Source organism: Astyanax mexicanus, chromosome 25, assembly GCF_023375975.1.
Source record: "Astyanax mexicanus isolate ESR-SI-001 chromosome 25, AstMex3_surface, whole genome shotgun sequence".
Lineage (NCBI taxonomy): Eukaryota > Metazoa > Chordata > Actinopteri > Characiformes > Acestrorhamphidae > Astyanax > Astyanax mexicanus.
In genome coordinates, this window is record NC_064432.1 from 22,476,930 (window position 1) to 22,495,508 (window position 18,579).

General features: G+C 37.4%; 1 protein-coding gene and 1 long non-coding RNA gene across 2 annotated transcripts in view; both read left to right on the forward strand.

Annotated features, from left to right (window-relative positions):
* Window positions 1-18,579, forward strand: part of LOC111197134 (butyrophilin subfamily 2 member A2-like) — a 116,266-nt gene that overhangs the window by 1,638 nt on the left and 96,049 nt on the right. The gene's annotated exons all lie outside the window — the stretch shown is intronic.
* LOC125787804 (uncharacterized) overlaps window positions 7,139-18,579 on the forward strand; it is a 61,359-nt gene continuing 49,918 nt past the window's right edge. Inside the window, exons 1-3 of the long non-coding RNA XR_007429561.1 lie at window positions 7,139-7,191; window positions 9,451-9,517; window positions 9,609-9,715. This is a non-coding gene — a long non-coding RNA (uncharacterized LOC125787804). The remainder of the gene's footprint in view (window positions 7,192-9,450; window positions 9,518-9,608; window positions 9,716-18,579) is intronic.

Sequence of the window (18,579 nt, forward strand, 5' to 3'; positions counted from 1 at the left end):
TGAATGTTTCTTGTGAATCACATGGTTGGACACCAAAACCGTCAATCAGATGGACAGACAGAGATGGGAGGAACCTGAAAAATCTCAGCACTGACATTTTCACCAAAGGTAGTGTTTATTTATGCTGATGTGAACTAAATGAGCTATTAAATAACACACATTAATTCTCTCTCTCGCAGATTCTGAAGGGTTGGTCAGTGTGAGATCCTGGTTGCTGGTTTCTCCCTCTGCGTCTGATTGGCTCTCCTGCTCTGTGGGTTTTTCTGATTCTTCATCAGACAGGAAAGAGTCTCGAGTGCTGTTATACACGTCTCCTAGAGAAACAGGTGTGTGAAGACTGGATTGCTTTTAATATTATGTGGGACAATATAAAACATCAAAATATACTTATATAAAAGTCCTATATTCACCTTAAATCTTCTGATAATAGCAGAGTTCAAATTGTATTTCGCTTTGAATATTCGTTAATTTCTGTGTTGCAGTGTTGTGATGATGGTTGGTGTGTGTGTGTGTGTCATTTTGTGTATGTGCAGAGTCATGGAAAGCCTTTATGGTCGTCCTCATCCTCTTCATCCTCAGTCTGATTTGCAACATTGGAGCGGGAGTTTGCTGTGTGTTACGTAGAAAGGGTACAAAAATCCAAACTTACACTAATAACAATATTTACACACTGATTAAATAATGAAATGCCATCTCTCTAAACCATGAAGCGTAGTATTTAACAATTTTAATCATTTCAGTAAAATCCTACTAATGAATAACCATATGGCACTTTTGGGAGAATCAGTTATTCTTTCCTTTTTTACATAAAAAACTAAAATGTGTTTTATTTAGACTATGGATATATTTATATAGAGATGTATTCATTCATGAAGGCACTTACAATAAATAAAAACAACTCAGTAAAGAACTGGAAGGGATCAGCCTGCTCCACCAGCTGCCAGCAGAGGGCAGCAGCAACATGGCAGTATTGATCAGACGGACTGCAAATCCCAGAGTTCCCAGATGTAATTAGAGCCAACCAGCCACACCTGCTGGTTTCTGTATTTAAGGCAGTGGTTCCTGTGTGTCTGAGACACACCTTTTATTGAGTGGTGACCGGTAAGATATTGCAAAGGCAGGTGAAGACCAAGTCAAGTCAAGTCAAGTCAAGTCAAGTCAAGTGAAGACCGAGTCAAGTCAAGTCAAATCAAGTCAATTGAAGACCAAATCAAGTCAAGTCATATCAAGTGAAGACCAAGTCAAGTCAAGTCAATTGAAGACCAAATAAAGTCAAGTCATATCAAGTGAAGACCAAGTCAAGTCAAGTGAAGACCCAGTCAAGTCAAGTCATATGAAGTGAAGACTAAGTCAAGTCAAGTCAAGTCATATAAAGTGAAGACTATGTCAAGTCAAGTCAAGTCATATAAAGTGAAGACTAAGTCAAGTCAAGTCATATCAAGTGAAGACCAAGTCAAGTCAAGTGAAGACCCAGTCAAGTCATGTCAAGTCATGTCAAGTCAATTGAAGACCCAGTCAAGTCATGTCAAGTCAAGTCAAGACCCAGTAAAATCAAGTCATATCAAGTGAAGACCAGGTCAAGTCAAGTCAATTAAACACCCAGTCAAGTCAAGTGAAGACCCAGTCCAATCAAGTCATTTGAAGGTCAAGTCAAGTCATTTGAAGACACGGTCAAGTTAAGTCAAGTCAAGTGAAGTCAAGTCAGGTCAAATGAAGACCCAATTAAGTCATTTGAAGACCCAGTCAAGTCAATTGTAGAACACGTCAAGACAAGTCAATTAAAGAACCAGTAAAGTCAATTCAAGTCATTCGAAGACCCAGTCAAGTCAGGTAATATCAAGTGAAGACCAAGTCAAGTCAATTGAAGACCCAGTCAAATCAAGTGAATATCAAGCCAAATCAGATGAAGCCCAAATCCAAGTGAAGTAAACACCTAGTCCTACACTTAAAATCAAGTTGCATTTTTAAGTACAATACAAAAACTGTATAAATATATATACACACACACACTTTTTTCCTTTCAGTTAGTGATTTATTTACTGTGACTGTTGGTTTAGCCTTGGATCTTTATAACTGATCAAATTGTAATCTGTGCTGATCTCATGTATTTATGGTTCTGTTTTCTCTCTGAACAGAAAATAAAGTGGAAAATGAGTCAGAGTCCAATTGTAACGAGCCACAAACCACAGGTACTATAAAATACTACATTTAATACAATTGAAGACCCAGTCAAATCAAGTGAATATCAAGCCAAATCAGATGAAGCCCAAATCCAAGTGAAGTAAACACCTAGTCCTACACTTAAAATCAAGTACAATACAAAAACTGAATTTTACATATATATATATACATACACACACACACACACTTTTTTCCTTTCAGTTAGTGATTTATTTACTGTGACTGTTGGTTTAGCCTTGGATCTTTATAACTGATCAAATTGTAATCTGTGCTGATCTCATGTATTTATGGTTCTGTTTTCTCTCTGAACAGAAAATGAAGTGGAAAATCACCCAGAGTTCAATTCTAACGAGCCACAAACCACAGGTACTATAAAATACTACATTTAAATAAAATTCAGACATAACATTTAACTGAGAAATCTGGTGCGAAATGGACGAGATTACAACAGCTGACTTGATACAAACAGCCCAGCAGAATCTTCTTGCTTCATCATCTCCAATACTTAAGAACTTCAATCACTGCTTTTTTTTTACAGCTATTGTACTCGTTTACAACTAAGATTATTTTATTTTTAAATAGATATGCCACCACATAGAAAGCCTACCAAAAACATATCTTATATCTTATATATATATATGTTGTATAATGTATGTGTTAGTTATTTTGTAGTTGGGCATCACCGTGAATTTAATTGAAACGGTCTGTGTTGTTGATTTCATGTAAGCATTGATTTTAAAGTTTAATGTAAAATAGAAAATCTACCAGAATACACAAGGTTAACCATTAAATAGAGCTTCTGCTTTAGAACTCTCTTATTATTTCACAAATCTATATTTATTTATTCTAATTTAATTAGACTGTAATTTTAGATCATCCGTCATGTGCAGCGTCTCTGATACGTTTTTTTAAATGCTCAAAAATACAATTTTATAACTCTGCTGATTTTCTAAATGTGGTGGAAATCAGCACTGGAACACAGGGCTTTTCTGATTGGTACAAAAATATACCAGCAAAAAAACATAGAAAAATTAATGCTGGACAGACAAATCTGATTTAACTGATTAAAATTTCCTCTTAAATCACACTCCTGTAATAGAGAACATATTGCAGTGTGTGTTGTCTGTTCTCAGTACAGTTAAATAAACACCGTGTTATGATTTATATTAATGCTGTAATAATTGATGTGAATCTGCTCTGTGTTTGTAGATTGGTGGCAGCAGATGAAAAGGTTTAAAGGTAAGAATGAAACTTCAGGTTTAATAAAGCTCTACTATAATCAGAGTAATATAATAAAATATTCTTATCTGTTTCTGCAGTGAGAATCACCATAGACCCAGAAGAAACTCCAGAGTTCTTCACAATATCACACGGAGGATCAGGAATGATCTGCCGTCATCCTAAAGAGAAGTATGAAGAATACAACAGTAAAATCTTCACTCTGTGTAAAGAGAGGTTCAGCTCTGGTCAGCAGTGCTGGGAGCTGAAGCTGAAGGAGTTTTATAATCAGAAACTCTCCTGGTATGTCGGGGTGGCAGCTGAAGAGGCTGATAGAATCAATGGGATCAAATTTATTCCAGAGAAGGGATTCTGGGTTCTCTGTTACGAGGAGGAAAAAGGAGTTTATATCAGAGAGTCACCATCACTAACACCATTATCACATATCAGTGCTGATCTCAGTGTTATAGGAGTGTTTTTAGACTGTGATAATCACACTCTGTCCTTCTTTAATGCTGAAACACAATCACTCATCTACACTTACTCCAGTGTAACATTCAGAACATCACTGCGTCCTCTGATCAGCCCTGGAATACGAGATACTGTACCTGTAAAGATCTGTTAGAATATCTTTAATTAAAGAGATGTTTGTAAAGACAAGTGATTATAATGTATTATGTGAACAAACAAGTAAAGAATGATGAAATTATGTGTGAAACTATGTATAATTTCATAGTTATTTTTAGTTATGGATGAATAATTTAAAGAGTTGGCATTTGTTACTACAAGCTACAGAGCTCAATAACACGAATTATATAATTTTCCCCAGAATTACATTTAACCCCTGTTAAATGTAGAGAACCTGTATTAAAATAACTTATTTTTTTTTTTTTTTTTAGATTTTGCAGTGGTGTTATTACTTGATATATACTTGTATGTATGTATGCATGGTTTATAATTTGAAAAGTTGAAAAGACGTTCAAGTAAATTTCCAGAGTTGGGATAAAATTACGAGAGTCTGACTAGAGTCGAGCTGCAAGTGTAAGGTGGTTAGGATTGAAAGATTTAGTCAGTCAGTTCAACGATTTAGTCAGTTAAAATCAACTTTTTTAATACTATTGCAAGTGTTGAGACTTTGCTCACGCAAATAGTTACGTAAACGATGTCAACAACCAATAGAAGAGCTACCGGGAGAGGCAAGACTATATTTTACGTGACTGTTATTTCAAAAAGAACACATTTTGCGAGTAATAGGTATTATATAGTTCTTACTTTAACATGTACAGTATTTTAAACACAGGCATTATATTATTAATTTCATTATTAGTTATATTATTTTGCACTACTTTGTCTTAGTGTGCAGTGTTATTTTTAATAAACATGTTTAATAAATAATAAACACATTTTGTAAGAATTATGTTTTTTTTTTGCATTAATTCTATCTAAAACAAAGGCACATGTATAGCAGTGAAACTGTAATTCTTTGCTCTACAAGGTTGTATCACAACATCATATCTGCATGAGCCAAGGCTAACAACTATCAGTGTTAAATGATTAAAACCCAATCAAATTATTCACAACAGAATTCTGTAAATAATCACAAATAATCACACTTTTTCTTATCAGTCCCTTTGTTCTATAAACACCTGTTCTCTCAAACCACTAAGGACAATTTATCTGTTCACCTACAATGTGTGTTTTTGGGTGTAGAAGAACCACAAAGCTCCCAAAAGAAACCTGGACACAGAACAAACCAAACTCCTCACAGGACAAGGGAGAACCAGATACACACACACACACACACACACACACACGCGCGCACACACACACGTACATACATGCCTCAGGAATGTAAATAAATGCTGCAGGGTCTCATGTTTCTGTCTTTGAACTAACAGATTTCTTCTGCATCCTCTGGTAATATAAAGCCCATCAGATGATCAGTCCCATTTTTTTAAAAGCTTGATCCCCTTAGTCCACACATTTGTCCAACCAGCACCTTAATCCCCACATTTGAAGATTGAAATTGAATTCACCAGTCCCCACTTTGTAAAGTAATCTGACTCCTGAATCTAACAGTCCCCACTTTGTAAAGTAATCTGACACCTGAATCTAACAGTCCCCACTTTGTAAGGTGAACTGACACCTGAATCTAACAGTCCCCACTTTGTAAGGTGAACTCACACTTGAATTCACCAGTCCCCACTTTGTAACGTGACCTGACACAACCTGAATCCACCAGTCCCCACTTTGTAAGGTAATCTGACACCACCTGAATCCACCAGTCCCCACTTTGTAAGGTAATCTGACACCTGAATCCACCAGTCCCCACTTTGTAAGGTAATCTGACACCTGAATCTAACAGTCCCCACTTTGTAAGGTAATCTGACACCACCTGAATCCACCAGTCCCCACTTTGTAAGGTAATCTGACACCTGAATCCACCAGTCCCCACTTTGTAAGGTAATCTGACACCTGAATCTAACAGTCCCCACTTTGTAAAGTAATCTGACACCTGAATCTAACAGTCCCCACTTTGTAAGGTGAACTGACACCTGAATTCACCAGTCCCCACTTTGTAAAGTAATCTGACACCTGAATCTAACAGTCCCCACTTTGTAAGGTGAACTGACACCTGAATCTAACAGTCCCCACTTTGTAAGGTGAACTCACAGCTGAATTCACCAGTCCCCACTTTGTAACGTGTCCTGACACCATCTGAATCCACCAGTCCCCACTTTGTAAGGTAATCTGACACCTGAATCTAACAGTCCCCACTTTGTAAGGTAATCTGACACCTGAATCTAACAGTCCCCACTTTGTAAGGTAATCTGACACCTGAATCCACCAGTCCCCACTTTGTAAGGTAATCTGACACATAAATCTAACAGTCCCCACTTTGTAAGGTAATCTGACACCTGAATCTAACAGTCCCCACTTTGTAAAGTAATCTGATACCTGAATCTAACTGTCCCCACTTTGTAAGGTGAACTGGCACCACCTGAATCCACCAGTCCCCACTTTGTAAGGTGAACTGACACCTGAATCCACCAGTCCCCACTTTGTAAGGCAATCTGACACCTGAATCCACCAGTCCCCACTTTGTAAGATGACCGGACACCTAAATCCACTAGTCCCCACTTTGTAAGATGACCGGACACCTAAATCCACTAGTCCCCACTCAACACTTGAGCTGTCGGAGGAATGTTTTATAAACATATGCAAATATTTAAAGATTTAAAATTTAGATTTTTTTTATTTTGAAAGTTTAAAATGAAAGTAACATACATGTCTTGTGCTTTTAATAGTTTATTTTTCTGATTTGCATCTAAATAATTCTATTTCTTCTGATAAGAGAGACTCGCACCTCTTTGGAACCTTTTCTTAATTATATTTAATATGTTTTTAGAGAGGGCAGCATGGCTGTTAGCAAGGTACGAAATGAGAAAAAAATACTCATCAATGTATTCATAGAGAGAGACGGAGAGAAAGAAGGAGACAAAAAGGGAAAAGTTCTGAAAGATTCTTGTTTTACAGAAGAGCTTGTCCTCATTTGTAAACCCGTTACGGCACTTTATAACAGTTTTTAGATTATATGTAAAGCCGTGGCAGTTAGGCGTGATCGCACGCTCACAGGTGTCAGGTGTGCTGATATTTGATACAGTTGGTTGACAAAGAAGAGTTAAGCAGTGGAATCGAAAGCAAAAGTAACGGGCAGCAGATGAAATGCACACATTCAGAGTCAGAGCAGGCAGGAAAACGATGGACTGAGTTTAACAGAAGGGTTTTCAGGTAAGAGACTTTATATAGCTGCTAAGTTCTCATTGATGTATTTAGATATATGCAACGTTTAATGTATTTAGAGTTCATAATATGACATTATGAAAATAGGAATCCAGGAAATTGTTAAATTATAATTAGGTTTAAATTGTAATGAGATGCCCATGGCACACTGGAGAGAAAAGCAGGAAAATAATGATATTAATTATATTAAAGTTTGCTTTTCCTGCTTTGGGAGAGAGTAATAATTAGTATTTTTTTCTTTATCCAGAAATTGTGGAAACAATGCCATGTTTTCTTCTGATAAAATCAGGATCTGACTGGTTGTGGCTTGTAAAACATTCCTGAAAATTGAAGCTACTGAGCCCCTGTCAGCTGAGTTTATGAGGTCCAACTTCTTTTTAGGTCACAATTTCTGTGTAAAATTACAAACTGTAATTGATCTGTTGTCACAAACAGTTTGTCAGCCATACTCTACCTCATTTATAATGAGTATTATAATGTGTATTGAGTGATATAATGAGTATTATGATTAGATGACAGCCCGACCATATATGGGTAGTGGTTCATTCTCAATACCGCAGTGGCACAGAGGCGATAGGGGATGTGGGTCTGATATAAACATGCTAACCCTTTAACTCCTGATTAGTCTTTTCATGGAGCTCATTTTGAGTCACTGTATTTAATTTAAAAATCCACCTGATTTGTGCCTTTTCTATCAATCAACAGACATGTGTATAGTTTTTTAAATGTATTTTAAATGTAATTTCTGTTACAGTTTGCTTAATAACCGACTTAGGGATAAAACGATCCAGCTTTAGGTTTTTTTTTTTTGCAGTGAATTCCAGTCTTTGGCTGCAGCAGCTTGAAATGCGGTAAAACGAAGTACTGTATTCATCTTAGGGACCTGCAGCATGATACGCTAAGCAGTACGGGTGTTATAGGCAGGAGATGATCAAACTGTATCAAACTACACAGATAATGAGCAGACAGACCAAGAAGAGTTTTATAAATAATCATGTACCAGTGAATAATCAAGTGATGAGTATGTAGTCTAGTATGGAGTATGTAGTGAAGGGAGCAATGATGTGTGATACTGTAAAGAACAGCAACTTTCTGGAGATGGTGTTTGCTAGCAGATCTGTAAATGACATCGCTGTAAACAAACATATGCAGTAATTAGTAATAGTAATTTGGACTATGGTCAATTTGGTAGAGCAACTTAAGGAGGAGGGGTTCTGTACAGATAGCCAATTTTAGCCCTAACCTTAGACTGTAACTTATTGATTTGAGTTGAGAAAGACGAGGTATTATCTAACCAGATACCCAGGTACTTATATTCTGTGACCTCATTTATTTTATCACCTTCTACAGTAACGATATCCTGGTGGGGCTGAGGTACAGAACACAACACCTTCTTGTGAAAACACAATACCTTAGTCTTAGCAGTATTTATTTTAAAATTTAAAGTAAAAAAAGTTATTTTGAAGTAAGTTAGTTACTTACCAGTTGCATAAAGGACCGAGTCATCAACACAAAGTGCAAGTCTATTTATGTATATAGAAAAAAGTGTGGGACCTAGAATTGAGCCCTGAGGGTCACCCTTTGTAATTGAAAGTGGCTCTGAAAGAAAATGCTCTGACTTAACTCGCTGAACCCTTCCCTTAAGGGCACTAGAAAACCATGCCAAAAGCTGCTCTGAAACTCCAACATTACCCAAACCTATCAAGAAGATCAAAACAGTGCCGACAGCTAAGTGACCAAGCGACATGTTGTTTTCCAATTATAGTGTTGTTTCTTGTCCGTTAAGGACCACTGACTCCTACTGAGGATGGGCCTGTGGACCACTAGATTGTGTAGATTATGCAGATTATCTGCCATCAGCTCACAGGATCTTTGGTGCTCATCCAGAGTGACCATTGGTTTCTTGGTCATGCCTCTTTTCAAGGTTGTTCTCCTGTGATAACTGGTTGTTCCACACTGTGCTTCTAGAACTTATAATCCATGTATCTGAGCAAGGTTTTGTGGTCATCTGATTTTGCAAGTGAAATCCAATCATGGTGTAGATACATATCAAATTATCAAGAGAAATGGAGCCCATAGATCTAAAATTCAAGTCTCACAGCAAAGGGGTTTAATACAGAATCTTAGTTTTTTCCTTTTTAGTAGATGCAGAATGATGGCTTCAACACAACAACGTGAACAATGTGAAAAGGTGACGGGATGTGAAAATGTTCTAAATGTTGGTTTTTATTTGTTTGCATCTACCAGGTCTTGGCAGCCATGCTGATGAGATGGATCTGGTTTATTGTTCCCATGTCGTTTTGCATTGAACAAGGTAATTGCTGGAAACGATTGCTGACAAAATATCACGTATCATTTGATTGATGTTTATCTAACATGCTCTGGTGTTCAACATCATTCCACAGACCCGTTCTCAGTGGTGGTTCCTCGGGCTCCGGTCTACGGTCTGCTCGGGAGCTCCGTGACTCTACCCTGCTCTATCTCACCACCTTTAAACGCTGTAAACTTTGAGGTTCTCTGGTATCGTCCTCAGGAGGGTCACACCCCCATTCTGTTTTATCAGGAACAGGAGATCCAGGAGAATCCTAGAAATCCACAGTATCAGGGCAGAGTGTCTCTGTTAGGAGGACTGGATGAAGGGAACGTATCTGTGAAGCTGGAGAACATCAGGCTAGAAGATAAAGGAGAGTATATCTGCAGAGTGGAGAAGACTGACGAGGGTGAAGAGTGGTATGATGAGGCCACAGTGTCTCTACAGGTCAACGGTAAGTATTAAACCAAGGTCAAATTATAGTCACACAGCTGCGAGCAGTGAATGCTGCACATACCATGCTCTTAGTGTGTAGACAGTGTGGAGCAGCAGAGACAGTAGTGACAAATCAGACAAACATAAAATCAGACAAACACAACCTGAGCAACTATAAAAAAACACCTTTTAAATGATAATTCAATTTATTAAGGAGAAAAATAATATCTAAACCAATCTTGCCCTTTGTTAAAAAAGTGTTTCACAAAGTGTTTCCCCCCCATAAATTGACTGTGAACTCAATTTCACTACTAACCACCACATCCAGGCCTGATTACGGACAGACCTGTAGAATAAAGAAATCACTTAAATAGAACCTGTCTGACAACATGAAGCAGATAAAATACCTCAAAAAGCAACTCATTATATAAGTCACTGATCATCTATCAGGCTGGAAAAGGTTACAAAGTCATTTCTAAAGCTTTTGGACTCCAGAGAATCACAGTGAGAGCTATTATTCACTAATGGAGAAAACATGGAACACTGGTGAACCTTCCCAGGAGTGACCGGCCAACCGAAATTACTCCAAAAGGGCATGAACAACTCATCCAGGAGGTCACTTACAAAAGAAGCTAGAACAACATGTAAAGAACAGTGTGGAGCGTGGAGCTCCTTATTGGTGAATATTGCATCATTTCAGCTTGTGTATGTATATATGTATATATGTATGTGTGCAGAGTCGAGAAAAAGACACCATATTTGGACTGCAATCCTCTTCTCCCTCTCACTGCTGGGCATTGTCGGAGCTGGAGTGTTCTTCATGTTACGTCAAAAAGGTGATGTATAGATAATGGTCTGTGTATCAATATGTATCAATGTTATTATTTACTGTAATTATCTCATGCCCTTTTTGTTATATGAGTTGAGATAATGATGCAGAATGATGTTGGCTGTGATGGAAAGCTGGCTAATGCTGAATATCTGTCTTTGTGTTGAAGGTCTGGTTTGTTCTAAGAGAACAGAAACAGAAGGTATAGAAGGTACTGAATGCTAAAAAGAAATGCTAAAATCCTTTTCAGTATCAACATCCTGCTAAATAATCCATTAATTTAAAAAAGATAAACTGTTTCCATATATAAAACAGCAGTAACTCCATCTCTGTCTATCAGAACCCCTGAATAATGTGGAGGAGCAGCAGATGGAGGAAGTCCAGGCTGAAGATGTGCCTCCTGACTTTATAGGTTGGTCAGACCTTAATTTATACATATATATATATATATAGAAACGTATTTTTGCACCATTGTGGACGTGTTGTTACAATGACAATTAAAAACCTCTTGACTCTTGAGAAGCTGTGGCGTAAAAAAGGTTTTACATGATCAAGCAAACTTTATTATCAGACAAATATAAAAAATGTTTAAATTAAAATTAAATTTCTTAAGGAAAAAAGGAATTCTTAAGGAATTCTAGCCCTTTGTGCAAAAGTGTTTCCCCCCATAAATTAGCTGTGATTAATCACCTTTTTTGTATAGATGAGTTCAATTTCACTACTAACCACAACCAGACCTGATTAGGGCAGACAGTTCTGGTAGAAACAGGAGAGTTGAGGTGCACATTAAATTCTGACGTGATTTGATCAGCCGTGGTTTTATGTTTTTTGGATACAATCCGGGTTAGCACCCGAACATCCCTTTCAGAAAGCTTCCTCTTACAGCGTCCACAGTTAATCCTGTTGGATGTGGTTGGTCCTTCTTGGTGGTATGCTGACATTACCCTGGATACCGTGGCTCTTGATGCATCGCAAAGACTTGCTGTCTTGGTCACAGATGCTCCAGCAAGACGTGCACCAACAATTTGTCCTCTTTTGAACTCTGGTATGTCACCCATAATGTTGTGTGCATTGCAATATTTAGAGCAGAACTGTGCTCTTACCCTGCTAATTAAACCTTCACACTCTTACAGCTCTTACTGGTGCAATGTGCAATTAATGAAGATTGGCCACCAGGCTGCTCCAATTTAGCCATGAAACCTCCCACACTAAAATAACAGGATACTTTCGGTTTAATATTTTTTTGTCTGTTCCTCCAGTGAACATCAGCATTGACCCAGAAGAAACTCCAGAGTTCCTCCAAATAACAGATGGAGGAAAGAGTGTGCACTGCCATCAACCAATAGAGAATCATGAAGATGAGGACCATAAAATCTTCACTCTGTGTAAAGAGAGGTTCAGCTCTGGTCAGCAGTGCTGGACGGTGAAGGTGTGTAATGTTCCTAAGGAGAAGATCTCCTGGTTTGTTGGCATGGCGACAGAAGAGGCTGAGCGGGAATACAGGATCCCGTTTACTCCACAGAACGGATTCTGGGTTCTGTGTTACGAGATGGAAAAGCAAGTTTACGTCAGAGAGTCACCAAGAATGCCAACACCCCTACCGGATGTTAGTGATGATCTCACAACTGTTAGAGTGGTTTTAGATTGTGATAATCACACTCTGTCTTTTTATAACTCTGAAACACAATCATTAATCCATACGTTCAACAACGTAACATTCAGAACATCACTGCGTCCTCTGATCAGCCCTGGAATACGAGACGTCATACCTGTACACATCTGTTAGTAGTCTATCAAGAATGAGCGGTGCTTAAGAAAATATGTGAATTAACTGGAAAAAAAATAAATAATATTGAAATATATGTATAAATAACCAATCATTTCAAGCATGTCGCCGCACCTCAAAATGTTTCATGTTGTTAAGCAACAGCGTACCAATCAACCGTCTTCAATTCTATGTTTAAGTTTGAGAGAGTTTTAGTTAATAAAGCTCTTTAAAAGAGCACTTACTCCTCTAAAACCTCTAAAAAAAAACTAACTACTTCTAACTTCATTTCCTTCTTCCCCTCCTTTCCTCCTCTATCCCCTCTATCTATTTCCCTTTGACTTCCTTAAAACCATGTCTAAAAATGTTTTTTTTTTTTATATCGTAAACTTCTATTTCTATATGTGCAGTACATCATTATTGTAAGTTGTTTTGGACAAAGGCATCTGCCAAATATAATGTAATTTAATGTAGTGTAATGTAGTTCATGTACAGCATTAACAGGGCCATATAAGGTAGATAGAAAATCATCTTGGACCTGAGGCAGCAAAGCAGCCCCAACCCATGATACGTCCACCCCCATGCTTAACAGATAGGTCCAATCCCATTTCATGCTTCCACTATCTTTTGAAAAGAAACAATGTCTTAGATGTGCCCTCGCCATTGAGAAATCATCTATGCTAATGCTAATTGCACTCTTTAGCTGCTCACTAGGATTTTTTCTTCTTGCAATAAATGATGATGATCATGATGTGCCCTCTAGATCAAGTAAAAGGTAGGGTGTCCTTCTGCCATTCCAATAGGGTCACATGGCGATAGAGCTTAGATTTTCTGCCCGAACCCGATCCGAGGACCGACACAAACTTGGGCTTGGGCAGCCATAGGCGTCTGTTTTTTTATGCTATTTTTTTTATATAAAGCTATGGCGTGATCATCACAATATATTAAAGTAACAAATCAAACTGTGTTTTAAAAAAAGTTGCACAAGTGAGCAGTGCAGTACATAGCCTTATTCCTGATATCTGTTGTTAATAAACATTTTTTCTTAAAAAAAAAAAAGGTCTATGCTTCTTCAGTGTTGCAATGTTATTTAACATCATTATGAACAGATTTCGTTCATTCAAACAGCCCAAAAATGTTTTTTAAAAGCTTAGTTTTAACGCTTTACTAAAGTTGGGTTTAATTTGGGCTCAGGCTCAAAAGAACAGTATATGGGATGGGTTAAGTCGGGTAGGGCTTGGACAAAATGTGCACGGGTTTAGGCCAGGTTGGGCTGGATATTTTGGCCCAACATGATGGAATGCTGGTTTGGCCACACCCCCTCTAGAATTCAAAGTTCAAAAATTAATTTTTTATATTCCTCAATAATGAAGAGAGGCATCTTGGTTCTTATTATAGATGCTATCCTGAGGTTCCTGGTGTCTTTCCAAAATCAGCCACTGTGTAAGAGCTGGCTCAAGGGCCAGGCAGCCTCCGGCCACCAGAGGGGGACAGCGAGTGGCTTCTGGAGGCAATCAAGCCCAACCAGCAACACCTGTGGCCTGTTTTTAAAAGAGGGGGAAACACAGAGCAGCATTTGCTGTGTCTTAGTTTGTGTGTGTGTGAGAGAGAGAGTGTGTATGAGCAGCCAAGTGGCTGCAAGATCTCAGATCTTTAGAAACTCTTTCCTTTATTTATTTCACTCTCTTTCAAAGAAGAGAGCAAAAAAAACACTTGAAAACTTGTTTGGTTTATCCATTTTTTCTTCTTCGTTAGGTAAATCCAGCTTTTCTCTGGCATCCTTTGTTCTTTTTCCCGCCAAAATTCCCACATTAGGTGTTGGATTTTCTTTTCTTTTCCACTCATTTTCAGGATCTACCCCTTTTAAGCCCTACCCAGCAATATTCAGGCCTTTTCTGGCCTGGCTTCAAGTCCTACATCATCCTAGTTTTAATTTCAGTTCAAAATAAGCTGCTTTTAGTCTTGTTTACTCTGCCCTTGGGTTCTATTAACCCAGTTATCTTAATGCTGTGAACTATGAGACCTGGGTTCAATTCCCTCTCTGGGTGAACTCTTACACACTGTGCCTTTTAGGCTGCTTTTTGTCTGGACGATCACAAATGGTCATACATTTGTACATCAAATCTAAGTGTTAATAGTGAAAGTCTGAGCTACTAAAAGCCAGTAATGTTGGTATAAATCTGAACTGAAGTAAATGTGTAAAACCTAAAAAATCCAGTCTTCATCAGTCTAAAACATGTCTTCATTTACCTTTATAGTTCAGTTGCTTTAAAACATTTAAATGTTGGAATAATCTGAATTTAACAAAACCTAAAGACTATTGTTTTAATACAATTTAGCAACGAATCATATCAAAATAACACAAAGCTAAAATGATATCTTATAAAAAAGTAAAAATGAACTTCCTGTTGATCAGCTAAATCATCAAACTCAAAGACTCAAAACCTATAACCTGAACCCTACGCTGGTCCAGTGTTAAGCTGGTCAAGCGGACTGATCAATTGTCTGCTTGTATCTTTGCTATCGTAACAACAGGAAAAGTATGCATTGAAATTTATTGAAAGACATGTATTAATTATTTTAATTAATCATGTTGCATAACATGCAACAAACCAATCAGCATGTCACTTGCCTTTCCTTGCCAGAGGAGCTCTGACTTTGGCAGATTGCTATTTTAACAACGCAGCACTTCTGTGCTTCTCAGCAGAAGAAAACTGACCCACTCATTCACGCTGTGAAAGTGCATTGAGCAGCTCAACTGCTGTGTGTGTGTGTGTGTGTGTGTGTGTGTGTGTGTGTGTAAGAAGTGGGGGTGTACCTGCATTGAGCATGCATGGTCTACCTGCGTTGTCAAGATATCAATAAACATCTGACGTATGACTGTTGTCAGTGTTTAAATCAGTCAGTGGTGCACCTGTGTTTTCTGTTGCCAAGATATCAATATATGCCAGAAATCTACCTGAACACACCTAATTCCCGACCACCACGTCCATTAGCATAGATATATATATATGCTATAAAGTGTGGGATTGTTATTAAAACTACATTGTATGTGATTTAAAAAGGTCAGTTTTATAGTGCTTGTAAGACACAGTTCTGTTTTCTCTTTTGTCCTGTGGCAATGTTACACATTATATTCACATAAAAGATAAATGTTTTTCATTTTTATTTTTCTAATCAGTGTAAAAATGATGTTCAATCGTTTGTTCTCAATACACTTCATTATTGTGATTTCATTTTTATTGTGAATTCATATATGGATGTGTTTTGAAGTCTTTTTTTTTTAAAAAAGACTTCAGAAATCACCTGATGGTTTGAGAGTTGTTTTTTTTTTTAATTTATTTCTTTGTGATTTATTCTGGAAATAAATCAATTATAGGTGATTGTGGTGAAGAAAAACAAGTTGTTCACTTCGGACTTGAACTATATATCTATATTTTTCTGTAAATGGAAGATGAACCCATTCATTCTACTGTAGTGATGTAGCAATTCATAATGGAACTTAATTTAATTTAATTTATTTTAATTTAGAGAACAGAAAACACTCCAACAGATACACAAATTAATATATGTGACATTTATTGAGTTTATATGTCAAACAGATGTTTTTAGGCATTCTTTTGTTCATACAAAACATATTGACATGCTATATACACAGTTTTACACCTCAGGAAAAACACCTTAGAAATTTTGCTCATATATTTACACATTTTATCACAGTATCACCTTATTCTGTTACTGTTACATAATATCCCCCATATATAAATGTGTATTGTTGTTATTTTTCAGTGGAAGTCAAGGCATAAATATCTTTATTTATTATGAAATTCAGACACAATATGAAAAAAGAACTGCAAGATTCATAACTAAACAGTAAAATTGTGATTTTTTTTTTTTACATGATTACATGACAATATTAATGGTAAAATCAATCCCCAACAACTACCAAAGAGCTAATAGCTAGAATTAAGTATACATACCTTAACTTCAGTTATAACGTTGATTTACTTTATATACAAAACAACAGATCAACAGATCAACAAATAAACAAGCTATAGTCTCCGCTTATTTCTTTAGAGTATGTGATAGAGAGTTTTTGGGGACACAACTGATGTATCCTTCCAGGTGCTCCAATTTTCAACAATTCTCTCGCATATACAACTTAAATGGGAATCAGACAGCACCTGATAATTTGGGCCAAATTGCAGTAAATGAAGCCTCTGGAGCAGAGTTTGTTATAAAATGTGTTTTTTCTGCTCTCCTGTTTTTGTTTGTTTAATTATTATTCCTAAGCATATGGCCCTCTCTATGTTCTACTATGTTCTATGTCTCCCCCCATGTCTTTAGTGCGCCCACCTGTGTATATTTGTAGCTCCGCCCCCTCATTACCCACCCCCAGGTGTTCCTTGTTTTCTGCTCCCTCCATGTGTATTTAATCCCCTGTGTTTTCAGTATTAGTTTGTCGGTTCTTGTATTGTATTACGTCAGTCAGGTTATTTGTTCTTCTAGTCCCCATCTACTCCTTCCAGCTCCCAATCTGACACTATGCTCCTCAGATCCTCGATCACAGTCTCTTCCACTGTGTTATAATATCACTGACAGTTAGCTGTGGAATATTTAGTAGTGAGTAGTGAAATTTCACGAGTGGACTTGTTGTTGCACAGGTGCTGCATCCTATCACAGTACCACAGTGCTGGAGTTCACTGAGCTCCTGAGAGAGACCCATTTTTTTCACTAATGTTAGTAGAAGCAGTGTGGAAGTGATTCAGGAACACATGAGTTTAATGATTTTTACTAAAGGGCTCTGATGAACATCGCTTTAGGACTAATGCTGGTGTAGCGATGTTGGCGAGGCCAGTGTCTGGGTCCAGTATCATGGTTGCAATGTTAGTGCCACTATAGAATGGCTGGGTGAGACTAAAGCTATATTGATGCTAATACCCAGTACTTTTACTTTGAGTAAAAGTTACATAGTTACTTTTAATTATTTGATGTAAAAAAGTAAAACAAATCATAAATAAAATCGTTTTAAATGAACTATTATTCCACATAATAATTTGGACCTTTCAGGCAGTATTTGTTCAGACCACCCAATAAAACATTTTCAAGAACAAGTGGTATAGGTTTCTATCATCCATTTTTTCTTTACTGTTAAAAAGTTATGGTCATATAGGCGACTATAAACTGTATTTTATAGTTTTACAGTTCATTATTATTTTTTAACTTGCCATTGCTGTGCTTTAACTGCTATTTACATGTTTTTTAACATTTAAGCAGATTTTTTAATGGTAAAAATATATACCACCACATGCTTTCGCTGTTTTTATGTGAAAGTTTTGAAAACTGACAGCTCTGTCCGGCAGGTCAGGCACATTTTGTATTGCATGAGGACGTTACTGCCTCGTTATTCCACACGCGAGCATCCGTGCACCGGTGCATCCGTGCCAAATTTTTTTTTTTATTCAAATTTTATTTATTTATTTTTTTTCCCAGCAGTTTATTTTTTACTCAGTAACAGGGAGTTTTCCAGTGTAGCCATGGGCGTGGTAGTGGGGGGAAAAGTGGACCTGACTACCCAGGGCCCGAGTAGGGAGAGGGGCCCATGAAAATCCTGATTTTTTTTTCGCTCACTTTCCTTTGTTTACTGGCATGGATAGGGGCCCATTAACATAGAGGGTGTACAGGGCCCAGAATTTGCTGCTACGCCCCTGAGTGTAGCAAAGTAAATTACGTGCGTCAAAATGTACTTGAGTAAAAGTAAAATTACCTATTTAAAAAACTACTTTAAAAATTACAAACTACTCAAAATCTACTCAATTACAGTAACTTGAGTAAATGTAATTCATTACTTTCCACCTCTGCTAATACCACAGCAGCAATGCTAAGCAAGAATGGGGGTTGCCATAGTAGTGATGCTAATGGCACAGTAGCGATGCTGTTCAGCACGGTAGTCTACTGAGTGCTACGCTAGCATTGCTGGGTGAGGCCTGTAGCTATCACACTGCGAATGCTGCTACTGTGGAAGATTTACACACA